Genomic DNA, 10,147 nt, shown 5'->3' on the forward strand with positions numbered 1-10,147 from the left:
GTATTGCATTAGGCAAATCTACTGCACAAGACCTTTTTAAAGTGTTGAAGAGCACAGATGTCAGCTTGAGGACTAAGGTGCGCCTGCCCCAAGCCATGGTGTTTTCAATAACCTCATATACATGCGAAAGCTGTTCAGTGAATAAGGAAGACCATAGAATTGATGCCTTTGAGTTATGGTGTTGGAGGAGAATATTGAAAGTGCCATGGTCTGCCAAAAGAACAAACATATCTGTGTTGGAAGAAGTGCAGCCAGAGTGTTCCTTGGAGGCCAGGATGGCCAAATTTCGTCTCTCATACTTCGGACATATTTTCTGGAGGAACCAGTCACCGGAAAAGGATATCATGTTTGGTAAGGTGAAGTGTCAGAGAAAAAGAGGAAGACTGCCAGCAAGATGGATTGGGAAAACGTCAGCATCAACAGGCTCAATCATGGCAACAATTGTGATGTTGGCCCAGGATTGGACAATGGTTCGTTCTGTTGTACATAGGGTCGCTATGAGTCAATACTGACTCGATGGCACCTAACAAGAACAACACAACATGGGAGTCCTGGAGTGGTGTTATAGGTTAATGCCTGGACCGCAAGGTCAGTTTGAACTGCAAGGCTGGCAGTCCAAACCCACCAGCTACTCCTCAGAAACCCTATACAGGGTTGCTATGGGTTGGAACCAACTCTATGCTTTTAACAACAACATGGGCAAAATATTGAATGATGTCAAGAGCATCAAAAGGGATGGAAGGAATATACAGAGTCACTGTACCAAAAAGAAATGGTCACTATTCAACCATTTCAAAAGGTAGCATATTAGCAAGAGTCAATGATACTGAGAGAAGAAGTCCAGTGAAGACACTGGCAAAGAGCAAGTCATCGAGAACAGATGGAATACAAATTGGAATCTTTCAATGAACTGATACAGCACCAGAGGCACACACTCATCTATGCCAAGAAATTTGGAAGACAGATACCTAGCCAACTGACTGGAAGAGATCCATCTTTGTGCCTATTCAAAGAGAAGAGACTCAACAAAGTACAGAAATCCTCGGACAATATCAGTAATATCACATGCAAGTCACATTTTGCTAAAGGTAATAGGAAAATGGCTGGAAACGTACAGTGACAGAGAACTTTCAGAGGTTCAAGTGAGATTTAGAAGAGGATTTGGAGTGAGGGATGTCATTGCTGACATCAGATGGATCTCGGCTGAAAGCAGAGAATACCAGAAAGATGTTTACCTGTGCTTTATTGACTACACAAAGGCTTTTGATTGTGTGGATCATCACAAGCTATGGACAACATTTCAGAGAATGAGTTATATAGTGTTTAGCAGTCAGCAAAGCCAGATGAGCAAATAGTTCTTTTTAGGGGTCAGGCTGCTGAGAAGTAACACTTAGCCGTCTATGAACAGAGTTAGGGAACCAGCCATGCACCTGAGTGGCCCATCATGGCTTCAAATGCCCTGAGCTGGGTGAGCACTGTGAGTTCAGGACAGGGAAGGTGAATGTCTGGTTGGGTATGGGCGGAAATGGCTATCAGGCATTAGTCAAAGGCCCAAGAGGTGTCTCATACACTGTGGCCCCCGACGCAGGCTTGTGATCTGCAGAGCGAATTTTATGAAACAAAGCAACAATCCAGAAAACAAGGGGAGACATTTCAGAGTTCAAGGGCAGGTAGCAGTTGGGCACTGCAGAGCTCCCTGGACACCATCCAGCCCCTGGGCTTCACAGACCATCCCTGTCCCACCCACTGCTGCCTAAACCCTAGGTGGGAATGTTCCTTCCCTGACAACACCGCACATGGCCTCCTTTATTCTCGGTGCTTCTGTACCTGAGGAGCCCTTCCTCTCCCATCTCCCCAGGACCAACTTATCTCTAAGTTTAAAGTGTGAGACCTCGTTCTGAGCCAGCCACATCCCTATGCAGCGTTACCTATTCACAGACATCCTCCCCCCATACCTGCCCACAGCCATGTCTTCCCCCACACCTGCCCACAACCACACTTGGGTAAAATTTTCAACAAAGTTTAACCAAGTAAAGGAATCTGTATACAACCAAAGGTCACCAACTGAGCTATTAATGGTGTTTGTGCCCCAGATCAATGTTTGGGGATTGGGGACTTTGTTACATGATGGAGACCAATATCTCAAATGAGAAGCACCGAGGTACCAGGGAGACTGTACCTGCAGAGAGCAGCTGGGACCCCTAGGAGAGGACAGGAGGAGGCAGAAGTGGTGAGACTCTGAGAGTCTTGGGGAGCCCTTGGTCCAGAGCCAGTCCTCTGGGGGTGCAGGTGCCTCTGAGGGGTACCTTGAGGCTGGTCTGAGTGCCTCCACTCATCGTGCCTCCAGGTGATGGGCTATGGGCCCAGGACATGTAACCCCACACTCCTCTCTACAGGTAAGGGCTCAGCTAGCAGGGGACAGCCTGACCCTGTGCGTGGCCAGGGGCTGCTGACCTAGCTCTGAGCTGAGACCCCCCTCTTCCTGAAGAGTAGGGCACAAGCCCAAGGCCAGTGAGTACCCCCACCACAGGCCTGTGTAAACAATGAGGGGCTGGAGGGGAGGGCAAGTGGGGGGACCCACCATGTGTCCTTGTGCTCCCTGATCTGTCCCCCAGCACAGCTCCTGCTGGATCCTGTGAGAGAGGCTGCGGGCTGATGTGGGGAAGCCAGCCTCTGTCCTGAGTCTTTAGGGACCCAAGGTCCCACTCCCCCAGCATGGATTTTTCCTCAGAGAAGGGCAATGGGTTTAAGCAGAGGAGACCTGAGCCAGGTGAGTGTGGGCTTCGGAAGAGTTCTTTTGGGTCCACCTCCCTCAGGTGCTCATCTCCCTTTATGGTCCATCTCCCTCTATGGTTCATTTCTATCTGGTGTCCATCTCCCTCTATGGTTCATTTCTATCTGGTGTCCATCTCCCTCTATGGTTCATTTCTATCTGGTGTCCACCTCCCTCTGGGGTCCATCTCTCTCAGGGATCCATCTTCCTCTGGGGTCCACCTCCCTCTAGTATCCACCTCCCACTGGTGTCCACCTTCCTTTGTGGTCCACCTCCCTCTGGGGTCCATCTCCCTCAGAGCATCTGTACAGGGACAGCGAGGACCTGCACAAGCCTGGGGGTGGAGGGGAAGTAGATTAGGGTGACCTTCTTCTGGTAAAATGTCCCCTGAAGAGAAACTGGAGGAAGCTGAGGAACTTTCTGACCTAACAGGTCACCTTATAAACTTTTAATCTTCCTCCGGTCCAGAGCTAGAGTAATTTGAGACTCAAAAATTTGTTCCACCCAACAAATTCCTCAATTTATACAACACCAGGAAAAAGATTTCTGAGAAATTGAAACTAGCTGGAAAAGGGAGGGTCTGAAGTTCCTGATCTGCTGCATCCAGATCTCATAAACAAGCCCTCTCTGGCATCATGAACACACTTCCAAGTCACTGCACAATCCAAGGTACTGCTTTCCCCAAACCTGGGAGATGGCCCACAAGGAGCACAAGGCAGGGGTTCTTGGGGTGTCCTACAACACAGCCCCCACGGCAGCCACTGTGATCAACATCCAGAATGAGACCTCCGTGCCTGACCATGTCGTCTGGTCCCTCTTCAACACGGTCTTCATGAACTTCTGCTGCCTGGGATTTATGGCTTTCGCTCAGTCTGTAAAGGTGTGTGTGCTGGGACCTGGAAGATTCTGCACAAAAGTGCAAGTGTGCACTTGGGGTATCCTCTACCCAAAAATGCCTGTGTGGGACCTTGTGTGTGAGAGCATGTGTGTGTGTGCATCTCTAGTGTGTATCTGTGTGTGCATGTTTGTGTCTCTTGTATGTGTTCTTGTGTGTGTGTATCTTTCTTTTCTCTTTTTTTTGTGTGTGTCCTTGTGAGTTTGTGTGTGTCTCTTGTCTGTGTATATATGTGTGTCTGCATGTGTGTGTCTCATGGGGACTTGGTTCCTGGGAAGCTCCATGATGGTACTGCAGTGGGCACCCCGGTTGGCTGTGGTCAGCCATTACTCCCCTGGTCCCCATGAATTCTCCCTCCCTCACAAACTAATGGAGAAATCCATCCCTCAGCCTTGAGTTAGACCCCCGGACTGGCTCAGAAATAACTAAGTGATCTCTCTCGGGGAGGTAGCGAGGACATCAGAGCAGAGGGACACAAGCCCGCAGCTCCTTGGGGGGGAGGGGGGGAGCTGAGGGGGGAGAGGCTGTGAGGGGGTCCAGGCTCCAGTAGGGAGGGGACAGAGACTGTCCTGCTTGGGCTCCAGGGAGCAGTGGGGCCCCCAAGGAGGGTGCAGGCTGCACTGTGGAGGGAGAACGAGGGGGGATCCTGAGTGCTGCCACCAGCAGGTCCCTCCCAGGTCCCGTCAACATCTCTTCTCCCCCAGTCTAGGGACCGGAAGATGGTGGGCGATGTGATTGGGGCCCAGAGCTACGCCTCCACTGCCAAGTGCCTGAACATCTTCGCCCTGGTCCTCAGTCTCCTGGTGATCCTCGTGTTCATCATTCTTTTTGCCACCGGCACCCTGATGAACTTCCAAGCCCTGTCACAGATGATACATCACGAAGGCTACTGACCACTGCATGCTGTGTCCTTGCATCATGACCCGTCCACGCACACATGCAACTGTGTATAAACAAGTTCAATAAAGTGTCCGTGTGTGTATCGGTGCTGATGTGGCCGGGGAAGGGCACTCCTTGAGACTTCACCCCATCTTGTCCCACTACCCGGCTGGGCTGAGAGGACAGGACACACTCTCAGGTCCAGAATGTTCAAGCATCAGATGGCGCTAGCTGGACTGGATTCCTGGGTTTCCTCCAACCCTGAGGTCAGACCCTTAATGCAGGGTGGGCTTCTTTGGGGGGGGGGTTACTGGCAACACTGGATGCAGGAGACCTCTGTTGATCAGCTGGTGGGAGCTTCATGGCTTCTGGGAGCTGGGTGTGTATCTCAGACTCTCCTACCACCTCCCAGTTGAAGGCACTGGGACGCTTGGGTCTGGAGGTGCATAGATCTGATAGAGCATACCCTCGCTGCCCATCCTGGGGGACAGCTGCTGTCCCTTCCTAACCTCCTGCCTCTTATGGGGGGCAGCCAGGGCATGGCCCTCAGAGGTCAGTGTTGGGGGCCACTCAGAAACCCAGAGGGCTGAAGGGCCAATTCCTGGAACTAAACATGGTGGTGGTGGTGGTGGTGGGGCCTCCAGGGAGGACCTCTAGCACATTGCAGACACAAGGCACTGCCTGTGCATCTGGGGAGGAGGGACCAGCTGCACCTGAGTCCTGCAGAAGAACTTGCTTGGGGTCCATTGTCCTTCTTGGTAGCAGGGTGGGGAGCAGGCCTGCTGGTTGAGGCAGAGGTGAACAGGGTGCGTGCAGCCTCTTCCCTTGTCAGAGTTGGGGTACACTCCCTGGAGATGTTGTGAAATATCTACAGGGCCTTTTTCACCAATGGGTTTCAGATCCTACCAAGGACTGACAGGTCAAAGGATCCTACACAGAACGGCAGGTGTGCACAGTCCTCCAGGGCCTAAGTGACCATTCATTGGGGCCTGAACCTCATGGACAGGAAACCCAAACTCTCAAGGGTAGCATGAGGCCTCTGCAGGCCCTACTGCTCTCTCCCATGGAGGGCAGTGAGGCCAGAGCAGGACCGGGGTCCTCGGCAGGCCCACCTGGACCTCAGATGGCTGACTATGGTTCTAGAAAAGATGCTGGGTGAAGTTCATAGTGAACCCAGTGGACACTCAGCAAAGACTCCGGGTCTGGCAGAGGTAGACACAGTCACAGAGGTCTTTTTTGTTCATAACTGCTACCACAACTAGGGTCCTTCACACCCACCAAGTTATAGCGCCCATGGCCAGCAACAATCCATCCCATCCTAGAAGTGGATGTCATCCTCTGCTGCTGATCCATACTGGGCTACTGACCCACACTGGACTGCTGACCCACACTGGACTGCTGCTCTCTCCTGGAACTTCAGGAGATGATGGAGACCGAAGTTGTCTGAGTGTGGTCCTCAAGGGACACTCAGAAAGAGAGTGCAGGATGAGCATGGGTGGTGGCTGCACCCCAACCCCACCCCCCGCCCAGGAGTGGTCTGTGGACCCTGATGAGGGTGACCCTCCCCATGGGCAGAGCTACAAGCAGGGCTCTGTGTGGGGATAAACAAGGCCCTGGATGGATGTCCAGGGAGGCATGGGTTGGGGAAAGAACTGGGCAGTTCAATGTGGCCTGGTGAGAAAGAGTGCAAGGTAGGGACATGGAGTCTGGGGAAGACCATGCAGGGTGGACATGAAGCTTGAGATTGTTGACCCTTGTGTGAACCCCCACAGAGAAGCATTAGGGTTATGGCTGACACCCACCACCACCAGTTGTCCCAGAGTGGACTCTAACTCATCGGAACCAGCAGAATAGCAGGCTGAGGGAGAGAAGATGTATGGTGGACCCTAGAGGAATGAGCTGATCAGAGCCTGTGCAGCATCGAGAGTGAGGTCGATTCCCCTGCACCTCCCTCTTTGAACTTTCCCAGGAAGAGAAGTCCTGTGGAAGGGGAGGGACTGACTGCTTTCAGAACCTATGTTGTTGTTGTTGTGAAGTGCCATTGAGTTGGTTCTGACCCATAGTGACACTGTAGGGGGTTTCCCAGGAGCTACTGGTCAGCTTGAACCGCCAACATTGCAGTTCAAACAGACTTTGCAGTCAGAACCTATAGACAAGGTCAATTCAAGTAGGTCAAGGTCTGGATTGTGGCAGATCTGAGATGCCTTGTGCAGATCACCTCAGGGAAGGAAGACTTTATGCCTGGCTACTGGAGAGCGGACAGAGATGGCCCTCAGTGGTCAGCCTCACTTTCAACTTGCCTCATTCAACATCACACCTCCTCCAAGGGCCCTGCATTCAAAAGCTGGTCAATACAAAGAGGCATGACCTGGTCACTTGGCAACTCTGCCCATCTCCGAGGGTCATCCCAGCCTCAGTGCTGCCCTCTGGGACTGCAGGAGATGTTCAGATTCTTCTTCCTGTGTCCCCAGTTGCTGATCCAAGAGCCTCTCTAATAACCGATCTGCTCGGAGCCCCCACAACCATGCAGGACCATAGGAACCATCACAACAATTTCAGCACCACTGAGTGGGACAGAACTATTGTAAGTCCAAGCAGAGGGACGGTGTGAGCTGTCTCAGTTTAACAGGATCATGCTGGCTGCAGAACTGAGAATGGGGGTCCTGGAGGGTGAGGGTGGGCACAGTGGGGAAAGTGAGAAATGGTCAGACTTTAGATGTCAGTGTGGTGACAGGGGACATGGATATGCTGAGGCTTTAGTCCTAAGCAGGTAGATGGATGGGGTCACCCTTGCATGACTGGAGAAGACTGGTCACAGGGGGTCTGGGGAGAGGATCATGCTGACTCTTTATGACTGTCAGATTTGAGAAGCGTGAGAGCAGGTGGTTGGATGTGTGGATCTGGGGCTCTAGAGGAAGTTTTACTGATGACAGACACACAGGTGGTTTTACTAGTCACAGAGGGACCAAGAAGGGCCCATGAACAATCTGTCTAGGCTGCCACTGTGCAGTGACGAAATGACGAGGCCCAGGCAGATGTGGGCGCTGTCTCCCAGTCACCACTAGTAGCTACAAGGACAAACACACATTAAAAATTGAGGACTTCCCCTTTCGTTTAGAACTCACTTTAGAAAAATTGTTCTTCTCTATGTCTTTGGAAAGTATGTGAATCTAGAATGTTTCTTCAAGGCTCTTGGAGCTATTTTTAGAAACGCATTTACTCAGGAAGATGACGTCCCTATTCTTATCACCTGGGTGGAGATGGACTTAACTGTAGACCTCCCTCCCCATAAAGATACTAGGAAGTGAATGAATTCATCTTGAAAATGGAAGTGATGTATTCTCTTGAGTGGATTTCCTGTGATGAGTCTTATTTATTTAAATTTATATTAATTCAATTAATTTAAATTAATATTTCATTCTCTTCTACCTTTGTGGAGAGGTTTTCTGGGTTGGGAGCTGATTTCGCTTTTAATTACACTTTCCCAACACAGCGTCTGTTTTTGTGTGCCCAAGGCTGACCCCCACGGGAGCCCAGTGAGTAGATGAAAAGACAAATGAGTGGATCACACACGGACACTGTTACTCCCATTTTACAGAAGAGGAAGCTTGAGGCTCAGAACTTCCAAGGATCTCAGTGAGAAAACTGAAGAGCCAGCTCCTAGGACGAAGGAGACAATGGAGGCGCCATGCGGAGCTCTGGGATCTGCTCAGGGCTGGGGCGTCTCTCCAAGGCCTAGGAGCTCCCTGCTCTTCGCATTTCCTCGGAAGGTAGCAGCCTTGGGCGCTGCTGAAATTTTTGGTGAAGAGGGGGATGGGAGGTACAGTAGCACTGCGCGCCCCTCCTTCATTCCCTTGGGTTGTGGGGGGAGCTTTCTGTAGGGGCTTCCTGGGCAGGGTGAGGGCCCGGAGAGGGGGCTCTGGTGGGCGATCCTCCCTCTGTTAGTCTCTGGTGGGGATCTCAGGGGCAGGGGTGGCCGCACCTCTCCGCTGGACCCAGGCTGTAATTTGTCGTTATATATAGCGGGAGGCTTTGTGCCAGCCCCGCGGGTGGTGGCTATAAGAATGGCCCAGGGGGGCCCACCCTGGAAGCCGGCTCCGAGGACAGCGTACCCACCCCCTACCCCCCGCGAAGACCTCCGGACCCGGTGTCCTGCAAGGCGGATGATGCCGCCCACATGGCCCACACGTTAGGTGTCCCACGCTCCCCACTGCCACGTGACCACATGATCTGGTCCATCTTCAGCACCCGAACCTGTGCTGTTTCGGCTTGCTAGCGCTGGTCCACTCCATTAAGGTGAGACATGGAGCCCTGCTTACCGAGGGAAGGGGTTCCCAGGGGGGCTGCTTCTCCATAAGCATGGTCTTAGGCAGTGTGTGGTTGGTTAGTCCCATGGGGCAGGTGCTGACTCATAGCTCCTCACTGTTGTTTCCAAGGAGGGTTCATAGGTTTGTACCACTAACCTTGTGGTATATAGTCCAGTGCTTATCCTACAGCACCACACTAGGACTCCAAGGTGGGTGTACTATTTAACAAAAGGTGGACCCAGTCCATTCAGAAGAGTGGAGTCCCAGTGTGCTTCATCACACTCTTCAGCTCCTGGGGTAGGGGTGAGGTCTCAACACCCCAGAAAGTCCCACTCACAGAGGAGCCTTGGAGTCCGGTGTTGGCCTGGGATGGCTGCGTGGGAGGAAGCAGGGGTCCCTGACGACCTAAGGCCTCATCAAGGGCCAAACTTCCGGAGATGGAAGAAGGGGCCATTGAAGGGCTTGTCTATTTCCTCAGGCTACACCCTCTATTCTGGCAGTGGATTCAGGAGCTGCCTGAGGTGGGCCCCCAGCCCACTGAGATGGCCATCTTGTCTGCAGGCCCGGGGCCAGAAGGTGGCTGGGGACCTGGAGGCAGCCCGCGTCTTGGTTCTAGAGCCAAGTTCTCCAGCCTCCTGGCTGCATGTGGACCGCAGTCCCACCCGTGCGGTGACCGGCGCCCTGCACCTATCTAGGCTGGCCGAGGGCTCCGCTGCCTTCTTCAGCACAAAATTCAATGAGGACACAGGTTACAACTGACCCCTTTAAACTCCCGGCCCTGAGAGCCCACCGAAACCCCTCTCTGGAACCCTTGGTGGTCCCGTGTTTTCCATGCTGCCGCCTGCCCCACCCTGGATTCCTAACTCGGGAATCTCCCTCCCATGGGGACCCCCGCGGGGGGCGGTGGGCTCATCCTAGCTTCAAGGGCCCTACCCAGGTCCTGAACTATGCCCCAGACTTGGTTTCCTAGCCCCCCAGGCTCAGGCTCGGGTTCAGAATTAAAACCCTCCGTTCCAGAAAGTGCTTCCCAGACGTCATTTCCGGCTGGGGGCGGGGTGGTGGTAGCCACAGCACTGTTCTGTCCCCCACACACTCAGACACCTGGCCACCCTGTGGCTTCTGGGCAGGGGCGCCCAGCATTTCAGAAGAAACTTTGGTAGCTCCCGAGAGCTGTGGTTTAGTGGTGTTCCTTCCAGAATGTGTGAGGTGGGGCTTCCTGAGTCACACACCCCTCACTGCCATTGGTGTGGGTGCAGCTGGTGTCTTTGCCTGGCTTGTGTGTGTGCTCTCCTC

The 10,147-nt window shown here is 52.9% G+C and overlaps 1 pseudogene; it reads left to right on the plus strand.

Annotated features, from left to right (window-relative positions):
- Positions 1-3,467: 3,467 nt before the first annotated feature.
- LOC102824448 lies at positions 3,468-9,613 on the plus strand (annotated as a pseudogene).
- The last annotated feature ends 534 nt before the right edge of the window (positions 9,614-10,147 follow it).

Source organism: Chrysochloris asiatica, unplaced genomic scaffold (genome assembly GCF_000296735.1).
Source record: "Chrysochloris asiatica unplaced genomic scaffold, ChrAsi1.0 scaffold00439, whole genome shotgun sequence".
Taxonomy (NCBI): domain Eukaryota; kingdom Metazoa; phylum Chordata; class Mammalia; order Afrosoricida; family Chrysochloridae; genus Chrysochloris; species Chrysochloris asiatica.